The 14,491-nt window shown below is 33.4% G+C and overlaps 1 pseudogene; it reads left to right on the forward strand.

Annotated features, from left to right (window-relative positions):
- LOC132905085 (cap-specific mRNA (nucleoside-2'-O-)-methyltransferase 1-like) overlaps positions 1-11,800 on the forward strand; it is a 34,656-nt pseudogene extending 22,856 nt beyond the window's left edge.
- The last annotated feature ends 2,691 nt before the right edge of the window (positions 11,801-14,491 follow it).

The raw sequence follows: 14,491 nt of genomic DNA on the forward strand, positions 1-14,491 counted from the left end.
AACTTATAACGTTACATACTATTACGTAATAACGTATAACGTTATATACTATTACGTACTAACGTAAAACGTTATATACTATTACGTTATAACGTAAAACGCTATGTAGTGCTACCCTATAACGCATAACGATATGTAGTATTACCTTCTGACGTATAACGTTATATACTATTACGTACTAATGTATAACGTTATATACTAGTACGTAGTAACATATATCGTTATATACTATTACGCACGATCTTATAACGTTATATACTATTACGTCCTAATATATAACGTTATATACTATTACGTTATAACGTGAAACGTTATGTAGTAGTACTTTATAACGTATAACGTTATATACCATTACGTACGAACATATAACGTTATAGACTATTACGTCCTAATATATACCGTAATATACTATTACGTTATAACGTAGAACGTTATGTAGTATTACTTTATAACGCATAACGTTATGTAGTATTACCTTCTGACGTATGACGTTATATACTAATACGTTCTAATGTATAACGTTATGTACTATTCCGTACTAACGTATAACGTTATACACTGTTACATAATAACGTATAACGTTATATACCATTACGTACTAATGTATAACGTTATATACTATTACGTTATAACGTAATACGTTATGTAGTATCACGTTATGACGTATAACGTTATTTATATTACCGTGTGACTTATAACGTTATATACTATTACGTTATAAAGTATAACGTTATATACTATTACGTACTGTCGTTTAACGTTATATACTATTACGTACTAACGTAAAACGTTATATACTATTACGTTATAACGTAAACCGCTATGTAGTGTTACCCTATAACGCATAACGATATGTAGTATTACCTTCTGACGTATAACGTTATATACTATTACGTACTAATGTATAACGTTATATACCATTACGTACGAACGTATAACGTTATGTACTATTACGTACTAACGTATAACGTTATGTAGTATTACCTCAAAACGTATAACGTTATGTAGTATCCCCTTCTGACGTATAACGTTATATACTATTACGTTATAACGTAAAACGTTATGTAGTATTACCTTAAATCGTATAACGTTATGTAGTATCACCTTATGACGTATAACGTTATGTAGTATTACCTTCTAACGTATAACGTTATATACTATTACATGCTGTCGTGTAAGGTTATATACTGTTAAGTAATAATGTATAACATTAGATAGCATTACCTTATGACGTATAACATTATGTAGTATTACCTTCTGACGTATAACGTTATATACTATTACGTTATAACGTATAACGTTATGTAGAATTACCTTATAACGTACACCGCTATATACTATTACGTTATAACGTAAAAAGTTAGATACCAATAGGTACTAACTTATAACGTTATATACCATTACTTACGAACGTATAACGTTATATACTATTACGTACTAATGTATATCGTTATATACTATTACGTACGAACATATATCGTTATATACCATTTCGTACTAATATATGACGTTATATACTATTACGTTATAACGTAAAACGTTACGTAGTATTACCTTATAACGCATAACGTCATGTAGTATTACCTTCTGACGTATAACGTTATATACTATTACATTATAACGTAAAACGTTATATACTATTACGTTATAACGTAAAACGTTATGTAGTATTACTTTATAACGCATAACGTTATGTAGTATCACGTTATGACGTAAAACGTTATGTAGTATTACCTTATAACGCATAACGTTATGTAGTATTACCTTCTGACGTATAACGTTATATACTATTACGTTATAACGTAAAACGTTACGTAGTATTACCTTATAACGCATAACGTCATGTAGTATTACCTTCTGACGTATAACGTTATATACTATTACGTTATAACGTATAACGTTATATACTATTACGTAGTGTCGTATAACGTTATATACTGTTAAGGAATAACGTATAAAGTTAGATAATAATAGGTACTAACGTATAACGTTATATACTATCACGTTATAACGTAAAACGTTATGTAGTATTACCTTATAACGCATAACGTTATGTAGTATTACCTTCTGACGTATAACGTTATATACTATTACGTTATAACGTAAAACGTTACGTAGTATTACCTTATAACGCATAACGTCATGTAGTATTACCTTCTGACGTATAACGTTATATACTATTACGTTATAACGTATAACGTTATATACTATTACGTAGTGTCGTATAACGTTATATACTGTTAAGGAATAACGTATAAAGTTAGATAATAATAGGTACTAACGTATAACGTTATATACTATCACGTTATAACGTAAAACGTTATGTAGTATTACCTTATAACGCATAACGTTATGTAGTATTACCTTCCGACGTATAACGTTATATACTATTACGTTATAACGTAAAACGTTATGTAGTATTACCTTATAACGCATAACGTTATGTAGTATTACCTTCTGACGTATAACGTTATATACTATTACGTTACAACGTATAACGTTATGTAGAATTACCTTATAACGTACACCGTTATAAACTATTACGTTATAACGTATAAAGTTAGATACTAATGGGTACTAACGTATAACGCTGTATACTATTGCGTTGTAACGTAAAACGTTATGTAGTATTACCGTATAACGTATAACGTCATATACTATTACGTTATAACGTATAACGTTATATACTATTACGTACTAACTTATAACATTATACACTATTACGTACTAATGTATAACGTTATATACTATTACCATATACCGTAAAACGTTATGTAGTAGTACTTTATAACGTATAACGTTATATAGTTTTACTTTATGACGTATTATGTTAAGTAGTATTACCTTTCGACGTATAACGTTATATACTATTACGTTATAACGTATAAAGTTAGATACTAATAAGTACTAACGTATAACGTTATATACTATCACGTTAAAACGTAAAAGGTTATATAGTATTACCTTATAACGCATAACGTTATGCAGTATTACCTTCCGACGTATAACGTTATATACTATTACGTTATATCGAATAACGTTATGAAGTATTACCTTACAACGTATACAGTTATATACTATTACGTTATAACGTATAAAGTTATATACTAATAGGTACTAACGTATAAAGTTATATACTATTACGTACTAACGTGTAACGTTATATTATAATACGTACTAACGTATAACGTTATATGCTATTACGTTATAACGTCTAAAGTTATATACTATTACGTACTGTCGTGTAACGTTAAATACTAATACGTTCTAATGTATAACGTTATGCACTATTACGTACTAACGTATGACGTTATATACTGTTGCGTAATAACGTATAACGTTATATACTATTACGTACTTTCGTATAACGTTATATAACATTACGTACTAACGTATAACGTTATATACCATTACGTACGAACGTATAACGTTATGTACTATTACGTACTAACGTATAACGTTATATACTATTACGTTATAACGTAAAACGTTATGTAGTATTACAATCTGACGTATAACGTTATATACTATTACGTTATAACGTATAACGTTATGTAGTATTACCGTATAACGTACACCGTTATATACTATTACCTTATAACGTATAAAGTTAGATACTAATAGGTACTAACGTATAACGCTGTATACTATTACGTAATAACGTATAACGATATATACTATTACGTGATAACGTGAAACGTTATGTAGAAGTACTTTATAACGCATAACGTTATATAGTATTACCTCATGACGTATAACGTTATATACTATTCCGTTATATCGAATAACGTTATGAAGTATTACCTTACAACGTATACAGTTATATACTATTACGTTATAACGTATAAAGTTATATACTAATAGGTACTAACGTATAAAGTTATATACTATTACGTACTAACGTATAACGTTATATTATAATACGTACTAACGTATAACGTTATATGCTATTACGTTATAACGTCTAAAGTGATATACTATTACGTACTGTCGTATAACGTTACATACCATTGCGTACGAACATATAACGTTATAGACTATTACGTCCTAATATATACCGTAATATACTATACGTTATAACGTAAAACGTTATGTAGTATTACTTTATAACGCATAACGTTATATAGTATTACCTCATGACGTATAACGTTATATACTATTCCGTTATATCGAATAACGTTATGAAGTATTACCTTACAACGTATACAGTTATATACTATTACGTTATAACGTATAAAGTTATATACTAATAGGTACTAACGTATAAAGTTATATACTATTACGTACTAACGTATAACGTTATATTATAATACGTACTAACGTATAACGTTATATGCTATTACGTTATAACGTCTAAAGTTATATACTATTACGTACTGTCGTGTAACGTTATATACTATTACGTACTAATGTATAACGTTATATACTAGTACGTAGTAACATATAACGTTATATACTATTACGCACGAACGTATAACGTTATTGACTATTACGTACTAATGTATAACGTTATATACCATTACGTACGAACATATAACGTTATAGACTATTACGTCCTAATATATACCGTAATATACTATACGTTATAACGTAAAACGTTATGTAGTATTACTTTATATCGCATAACGTTATGTAGTATCACGTTATGACGTATAACGTTATATACTATTACGTTATAACGTATAACGTTATGTAGTATTACCGTATAACGTACACCGTTATATACTATTACCTTATAACGTATAAAGTTAGATACTAATAGGTACTAACGTATAACGCTGTATACTATTACGTACTGTCGTGTAACGTTATATACTATTACGTACTAATGTATAACGTTATATACCATTACGTACGAACATATAACGTTATAGACTATTACGTCCTAATATATACCGTAATATACTATACGTTATAAGGTAAAACGTTATGTAGTATTACTTTATAACGCATAACGTTATGCAGTATCACGTTATGACGTATAACGTTATATACTATTACGTCATAACGTATAACGTTATATACTATTACGTACTGTCGTATAACGTTATATACTGTTAAGGAATAACGTATAACGATATATAATCTTACGTACTAACTTATAACGTTATATACTATTACGTACTAATGTATATCGTTATATACTATTACGTACGAACATATAACGTTATATACCATTACGTACTAATTATATGACGTTATATACTATTACGTTATAACGTAAAATGTTATGTAGTATTACCTTATAACGCATAACGTTATGTAGTATTACCTTCTGACGTATAACGTTATATACTATTACGTTGTAATGTATAACGTTATGTAGTATTACCTTCTAACGTACACCGTTATATACTATTACGTTATAACGTATAAAGTTAGATAATAATAGGTACTAACGTATAACGTTATATACTATCACGTTATAAAGTAAAACGTTATGTAGTATTACCTTATAACGCATAACGTTATGTAGTATTACCTTCTGACGTATAACGTTATATACTATTACGTTATAACGTATAACTTTATGTAGAATTACCTTATAACGTACACCGTTATATACTATTACGTTATAACGTAAAACGTTATGTAGTATTACCTTATAACGCATAACGTTATGTAGTATTACCTTCTGACGTATAACGTTATATACTATTACGTTATAACGTATAACTTTATGTAGAATTACCTTATAACGTACACCGTTATATACTATTACGTTATAACGTAAAAAGTTAGATACCAATAGGTACTAACGTATAACGTTATATACTATCACGTTATAACGTAAAACGTTATGTAGTATTACCTTATAACGCATAACGTTATGTAGTATTACCTTCTGACGTATAACGTTATATACTATTACGTTATAACGTATAACGTTATGTAGAATTACCTTATAACGTACACCGTTATAAACTATTACGTTATAACGTATAAAGTTAGATACTAATGGGTACTAACGTATAACGCTGTATACTATTGCGTTGTAACGTAAAACGTTATGTAGTATTACCGTATAACGTATAACGTCATATACTGTTACGTTATAACGTATAACGTTATATACTATCACGTTAAAACGTAAAAGGTTATATAGTATTACCTTATAACGCATATCGTTATGTAGTATTACCTTCCGACGTATAACGTTATATACTATTACGTTATAACGTAAAACGTTATGTAGTATTACCTTATAACGCATAACGTTATGTAGTATTACCTTTCGACGTATAACGTTATATGCTATTACGTTATAACGTATAACGTTATGTAGTATTACCTTATAACGTACACCGTTATATACTATTACCTTATAAGGTTTAAAATTAGATACTAATAGGTACTAACGTATAACGCTGTATACTATTACGTAATAACGTATAACGATATATACTATTTCGTACTAACGTATAACGTTATATACTATTACGTTATAACGTAAAACGTTGTGTAGTATTACCTTATAACGCATAACGTTATGTAGTATTACCTTCTGACGTATAACGTTATATACTATTACGTTATAACGTATAACGTTATGTAGTATTACCTTATAACGTACACCGTTATATACTATTACCTTATAACGTATAAAGTTATATACTAATAGGTACTAACGTATAACGCTGTATACTATTACGTAATAACGTATAACGATATATACTGTTACGTACTAACGTATAACGTTATATACTATTACGTTATAACGTAAAACGTTGTGTAGTATTACCTTATAACGTATACCGTTATATACTACTACGTTATAACGTATAAAGTTATATACTACTAGGTACTAACGTATAACGATATGTAGTAGTAGTTTATAACGTATAACGTTATATACTATTACGTACTAATGTATAACGTTATATGCTAGTACGTAGTAACATATAACGTTATATACTATTACGCACGAACGTATAACGTTATATACTATTACGTCCTAATATATAACGTTATATACTATTACGCTATAACGTGAAACGTTATGTAGTATTACCGTATAACGTATAACGTTATATACTATTACGTTATAACGTATAACGTTATATACTATTACGTTATAACGTGAAACGTTATGTAGTATTACCGTATAACGTATAACGCTATATACTATTACGTACTAACGTATAACGTTGTATGCTATTACGTACTAACGTATAACGTTATATACTATTACGTACTAACGTATAACGTTATATACTATTACGTACTAACGTATAACGTTATATACCATTACTTACTAACTTAAAACGTTACATACTATTACGTAATAACGTATAACGTTATATACTATTACGTACTAACGTAAAACGTTATATACTATTACGTTATAACGTAAAACGCTATGTAGTGTTACCTTATAACGCATAACGATATGTAGTATTACCTTCTGACGTATAACGTTATATACTATTACGTACTGTCGTGTAACGTTATATACTATTACGTACTAATGTATAACGTTATATACCATTACGTATGAACGTATAACGTTATGTACTATTACGTACTAACGTATAACGTTATATACCATTACTTACTAACTTATAACGTTACATACTATTACGTAATAACGTATAACGTTATATACTATTACGTACTGTCGTGTAACGTTATATACTATTACGTACTGTCGTGTAACGTTATATACTATTACGTACTAATGTATAACGTTATATACTAGTACGTAGTAACATATAACGTTATATACTATTACGCACGAACGTATAACGTTATTTACTATTACGTACTAATGTATAACGTTATATACCATTACGTACGAACATATAACGTTATAGACTATTACGTCCTAATATATACCGTAATATACTATTACGTTATAACGTAAAACGTTATGTAGTATTACCGTATAACGTATAACGCTATATACTATTACGTACTAACGTATAACGTTGAATGCTATTACGTACTAACGTATAACGTTATATACTATTACGTACTAACGTATAACGTTATATACTGTTACGTAATAACGTATAACGTTATATACCATTGCGTACTAACTTATAACGTTACATACTATTACGTAATAACGTATAACGTTATATACTATTACGTACTAACGTAAAACGTTATATACTATTACGTTATAACGCATAACGATATGTAGTATTACCTTCTGACGTATAACGTTATATACTATTACGTACTGTCGTGTAACGTTATATACTATTACGTACTGATGTATAACGTTATATACCATTACGTACGAACGTATAACGTTATGTACTATTACGTACTAACGTATAACGTTATGTAGTACTACCTCAAAACGTATAACGTTATGTAGTATCCTCTTCTGACGTATAACGTTATATACTATTACGTTATAACGTAAAACGTTGAATGCTATTACGTACTAACGTATAACGTTATATACTATTACGTACTAACGTATAACGCTATATACTATTACGTACTAACGTATAACGTTGAATGCTATTACGTACTAACGTATAACGTTATATACTATTACGTACTAACGTATAACGTTATATACTATTACGTAATAACGTATAACGTTATATACCATTGCGTACTAACTTATAAGGCTATATACTATTACGTACTAACGTATAACGTTGAATGCTATTACGTACTAACGTATAACGTTATATACTATTACGTACTAACGTATAACGTTATGTACTATTACGTACTAACGTATAACGTTATGTAGTATTACCTCAAAACGTATAACGTTATGTAGTATTACCTTCTAACGTATAACGTTATATACTATTACATACTGTCGTGTAAGGTTATATACTGTTAAGTAAGAACGTATAACATTAGATAGCATTACCTTATGCCGTATAACATTATGTAGTATTACCTTTTGACGTATAACGTTATATACTTGTCGGGTTGACGTTAGGGGCGTATAATGAATCTTCACCTGTGTTGTTCATGGTTGTCGCACAGATATTTATTACACAAGTATGGCTGATACAAGATTGACAAACGGACGCGGTAGCTGGACGCTAATGACAATGGCCCTAAGTTCGATATAACGAATCCACGATCAACGGGATGACGAATTTACTTTGCTTCAAAGTCTAAGTCGTACTCAACTTACTACTCGTGATACTAGGAACGCTTGATGGACTCTTAGCTAATCAGATTGCCAGAAAAGAATGACTTTCCGTCGCGACGACGCTGCAGAGGGAAACTATGATGGGGTGTGCCTAAGGGCACGAGATCATCGGATTCGTCAAAGAAAGCCTCCACTCGGAGGGTGAGGGAAATAGGCGCTGCTGTTAATTGGTCAATTTCTATGTTGGCGGTTAGAAAAGGATGCTAGCCGCCCTAGAGAGAGAGTTCCTAGCAGGCAACGTCGTACGTGACCAAATCAGGCTTTCCCGTAACTTCCCGCAATAGGTGACAGATTTACAGGCTGATGGAACAAATACTGTTTGTCAATCTGAAGGACTTTAGTTAACTAAGTCCTAAGATTTGTAACGGTTCCTCAGGTTATCTGAACATAAACTGTAAACGATGCATCGGCATCTGGCGATCATCTGGCCCGAAGAATGGGGTCTGTCTTCGCGAGCTGCGGGGCTGTTGGAATGTCTTATTGTCAAGTGTCTGTACTGCCAATTCTTTAAAGGAAAGCTATGTTACTTTATATCTCTGTTAAGTGGAACGTTCATCCCGTGACCGTGGCTACGCTCGGCGACCGGTTGTCGCCTCGAGCCTAAACTCATTGTCTCAAGTTTCGAATGACTGTGTATGGATTATTTCGTAGATGCTATAGTATTGAGGCTTTTCCAAATAATTCCAACGGGGGGGCCCAGTGTCCTTTCATCTCCGACATATATATATATTGTTGACGTACATAAATTCTACATTTGGGGAAGAACGAATTCAAGTATTATCCTGTGCTGTCGGGTTAATATAGATGACGGGGCAGTAAAAAAATAAAGAAGGCTACAGTCTTGGAAAAAATAAACAAGGCCGTTCAGAGCCAGTTCAAGCACCTAAACAGCATGGTCGTAGACAGCAACCTGTTTCTGGACATGAAGCTTCAGGTCATAAATGGAATCCTGAAGAGGAAGTAATAATGTGTGTGGAAGTCGTGAAATGAGTAAGGAATCCAAATTCCAATACGCCTACGTTGGAAGAAATGCAGGACTGGTTACACCAGGGACCTGAAAAGTTGATCATAGATGATGAAATTGATTTCCGTTGTGAAGATAGAGTGCAAAATATTATCAATGCAAAAACAGTACTCGGTCATTTGAATAACGTTGAAGTGCGTCGAGTAAGGACACGTTGTAATTCTTATGAATACAATTCGTGGTGCATTATTCTTAAGTCGTGCTGCTGTTAAAATGGCGAATATATATAGGGCATGTAACTTTATGTTTATTAAACCAGAAGGTTTGGGGGAGAATGAGCTGCTATAGTTCGCAGATGTTTGTGCTGGACCAGGTGGTTTTAGTGAATATGTTCTATGGCGAAAGAAATGACGTGCTAAAGGATTTGGTCTTATTTTAAAGAATGAAAATGATTTCAAATTAGCAGATTTTAATGCGGGTCCTTGTGAAACATTTCATCCATAATATGGACTAAAAGAAAATGGTGATGTTTTTGACCCAGATAATCAAGAGGCATTTACGAATCTTATAAAGCAGCATACCCATGGCAAAGGAGTACATTTTATGATGTCTGATGGGGGATTTTCTGTAGAAGGACAAGATAATGTACAAGAAATTCTTTCAAAACAACTGTATCTTTGTCAATGTGTAATAGCATTGATGATTGTAAGAGGGTGGTCATTTTGTGACAAAATGCACAAACACCCTTTAGTGCTGGTTTAGTTTATTTAATGTATCGCTGCTTTGAAGAAGTTTGTATTTTTAAACCAAACTCCTCTGGACCAGCAAGTTCAGAACGTTACTTAATTTGTTAGACGAAACGAAGTGGGACACAAGATGTTGTGGAATATCTGAAGCATGTTAATCGTCTGCTTTTAAAAGGTGGTGGAAATGACAACGTTTTACAATTAGTATCATATAATGAATTAAAAAGCGAGAAACAATTTGTTCAATATCTACGTGCTTCTAACAAAGATTTGAGCAGAAAACAGATAACAGGCTGCATTTTGCGAGGATGATACTCTTGTTGAGACAAAACAAGCTGATATGCGCAAACAATGTCAGGAGTATTGGAAACTTCCTGATGAAACTAGAACAACCCCAAGACACATGAAACCAAAAGATAAATAGAATACTCTTTTGAAAGACACTACATTCCTTACTATTAGTCAAGCACAATTGATGGAATTTAACATTCAAAATGCATTATTGTTCACCAAATGACTGGTTTTGTATTCCATGTGGTACAAAGCCAAGGCCCCATGATGACAAGAATAACGCTACATTTTATATGGGCATGGGAAAGAATAACGTATATAGATATATAAAGGATTCTTGGGTTCGAGACGATGACATTGGCATAGAATTACCACCAAATACACATGTATACGCAGAAGTTGTATATGGTATGACTAAGGAGTTTATACATCAGCAAAAAGTACCTGCATTGCATATTATAGATGCATCCTACTTAGGAGGAGGAGGTGACAATAGTACAAAATATTCGAGGAGCAGGTAAGCAAGCGAATCTTATTGAATTCACTAATAAACGTATAGATTTCCAGAAATGAAATGTCTTTTGAAGGGGTACTTTTATGTAATACTAACGTGTGACTTTTTTTTAAAGGAACGAGGATACGAAGTTGTTCTGCGAAGCTTTGTGAAAACCAGAAGGAAACAATTGTACTCGAATGCGTGCCAAAGAATTATTTCCAGTTGGTTCATATATATGTTAGAACTTGCGAGCAACACAGCGTAAAATGAAAAATAATTGCGATGCCTTAGTATAAGAAATTCCAGAAAAGGCTCTAGATGTTAATGGTTATAACAAGGACAAATTATATTTCATACCACATAGTGTAATATTTCTAAGAAGCACGGTAAATCCTTGGAATCGGTATGCCAGTAAACCTCATTCAATTACGTATGTATTTAATTGCAAAATAAACGGGAAGATGTTCCACCTTCATAGTCCATGTTCAGCAGAAGCAAGTTTCATTGCATCTTTTAAAAGTCGCCTTATTTTTCGTTGGCCAAATGATCCCTCACTTACTATAAACAGATCTGCAAAATTTATTGAAGACAATTGTCCTGTGCACAATGCACGCTTAAAATATTAAAACTACAGAATGTACATATATTGATACGTGACTTGAGCCGCATAGAAGTCAAACAGATTAATTCCGTTCGGTTTACTGTTGTTTCAAATATGAAATACTTATGATATATTTTAGTATTTAGTATTATGTTTCTATATAAGTACAGGTAATATCGGAAGATGGAATTAATATGTTTGTCTTCCGAGTGGCACAATTGCAATACTATTTGGTATAAAATATACATTTGCAAATGATATGCGGTATTGTACGAATATTGAAATTAATGATGACATTAAACTATACTATATGATTGTATAATTTATATTATGATTACATGCTAAATATTTCGTCGATAGAATTTGTCTTTAGTTAGTATGATTAGATTCCTATTTGTGGCAGTTGCTCCCATAATGGAATCAGTTTCAGTACTTAAGGCTACAATCCATTACCTCCTAAAGTCAATATTTGATTCGGGGCTTCTTTAATGAAATATATATCCCTTGTGCTGAAGTACGGGTACTTGTGAACTATTCAAAATATACAATGAATCGAAGTACTGTGGGAAAGTAATTTATAGTTCTAGTGGGTTTGGTAACGTTATGACATATTTCAATAACGTTCACGCCATCACAAAATCGAGTATGACGCTCCGTCAGTCTATAAGCATGCGTGGAGATGCAGGACGACGAGGATAGCCTCCCGCGACGTAGCGCCGGACACGGACGGTATCTCCGGACGGGTATGAGCGGAGACGATGCGGATAATTGCCCCCAGGCTACCACACCTATTTCACGGTGTCAGTGGGAGGGAGCCTCTCCTCGGATAAAGCGCATGGTGAGGCTGGCACTGCTTCTGAAGGGCGGCACGACCGACGATCTCGTCGTCCTCGTATCAACCGACGCTCTTATGGAATGAAGTGGGCAAGCTCTTTGAAAGAAACTTTGCCGCCCGTCCTGAGACCCACTTGTCAGAGCGAGTGCACCGTTAACACGAAAGACGGTACGGCTTTCTCACGAAGGCGGCCAAGACCCTTTCTAGACCACAGATAGAGTGTAACGCGGTACACGACTGAGCGTCAATGTGAGTTACATTGTCGATATTACTGAAGAAAACTGCCGCGGCTGAAACAAATTGCCGTCTCAATGGCACCATTTTATTTCAAGCTTTGCGCTACAGTTCTGAATCATTTTCGTAGGACAAGGCAGTTTCATGTTCTCGTAAAATCAAACTGTCGAATTAAGGTACATACTATCAATTACAGTCTAATACATTTTAGCGGTTCAACATCGATAGGACGATTTCGCATCGAAATTTTCGGAGGACCACGTAACCTTCCAACGATGACCGTCGTACGAGCAGTGGATAAGCCTACTTCGTGTCGTAGGTTCCTCGCACCTCGTACTCTACTCCTTGATTGTTGTTCGGCAGCTTTAGCGGCTGTTGTTCCAAGAAACTCCATCCTGAACCCCTTTCTCGTACGCCGGATGTGACTTCTTGCTGTCCGCCGAAGACACTTGTCGGATCTGCATATGTTCAACCATTTGCGCGAGACTAGCGCGGCGCTCTGCAGGGAGGAGGGATCCAATTTTCGAAGTATCAGGTGCGAAACCTCCAGTGGTAGTTCGGAAATGATATCTACCTTGCTTGGCACGAACAGACCAACGGCGCGTAATAGAGATCTAAATATTTCCATGTTGCTTCCACTGTTGCGCGGGAACGACTGACCGACTGGCTGAGAGTTGTAGCTTATATTTGTGCTTCTCGTCACGGTGGACTGCGAGTTCCGGTTTCGGGTGAGAGCGCTGATCTGTCAGAATCGAGGGCGTTTACATGTAATTTCATATATATATATACACTTCCTGTGCCAAGGTGTCCCACGATAATTCATTGGCCGAGCTATATCACGACACTTCATGTATCGTGAAATTCAACGGCAAATATGCTGGCGTTTCCGAGGACCACAACGATACAAACTACAAGGCAGACAACGCACCTTCAACGCGACGGCCCTTCGGCCGTACCATCGAATTCGCCCCGATGACGACGCCATCATCTATGCAGCCAACACTCCTATGGCAGCAAGCTTCTCCGATCCAAGTGCCATGCCGCTTATCCTACTATCGAGTCAATCTGATCCAACAAAACGCAGACTACCAGCAAACGCCCACGAGTTGGACGACAGCTCCCATTTTTACCTGTACAGACTTTTTGATCGGTATCCTTTCAACGGGGGGAGTATGTTACGTTGCGCGAGAG

This window comes from Bombus pascuorum, chromosome 3 (genome assembly GCF_905332965.1).
Source record: "Bombus pascuorum chromosome 3, iyBomPasc1.1, whole genome shotgun sequence".
Lineage (NCBI taxonomy): Eukaryota > Metazoa > Arthropoda > Insecta > Hymenoptera > Apidae > Bombus > Bombus pascuorum.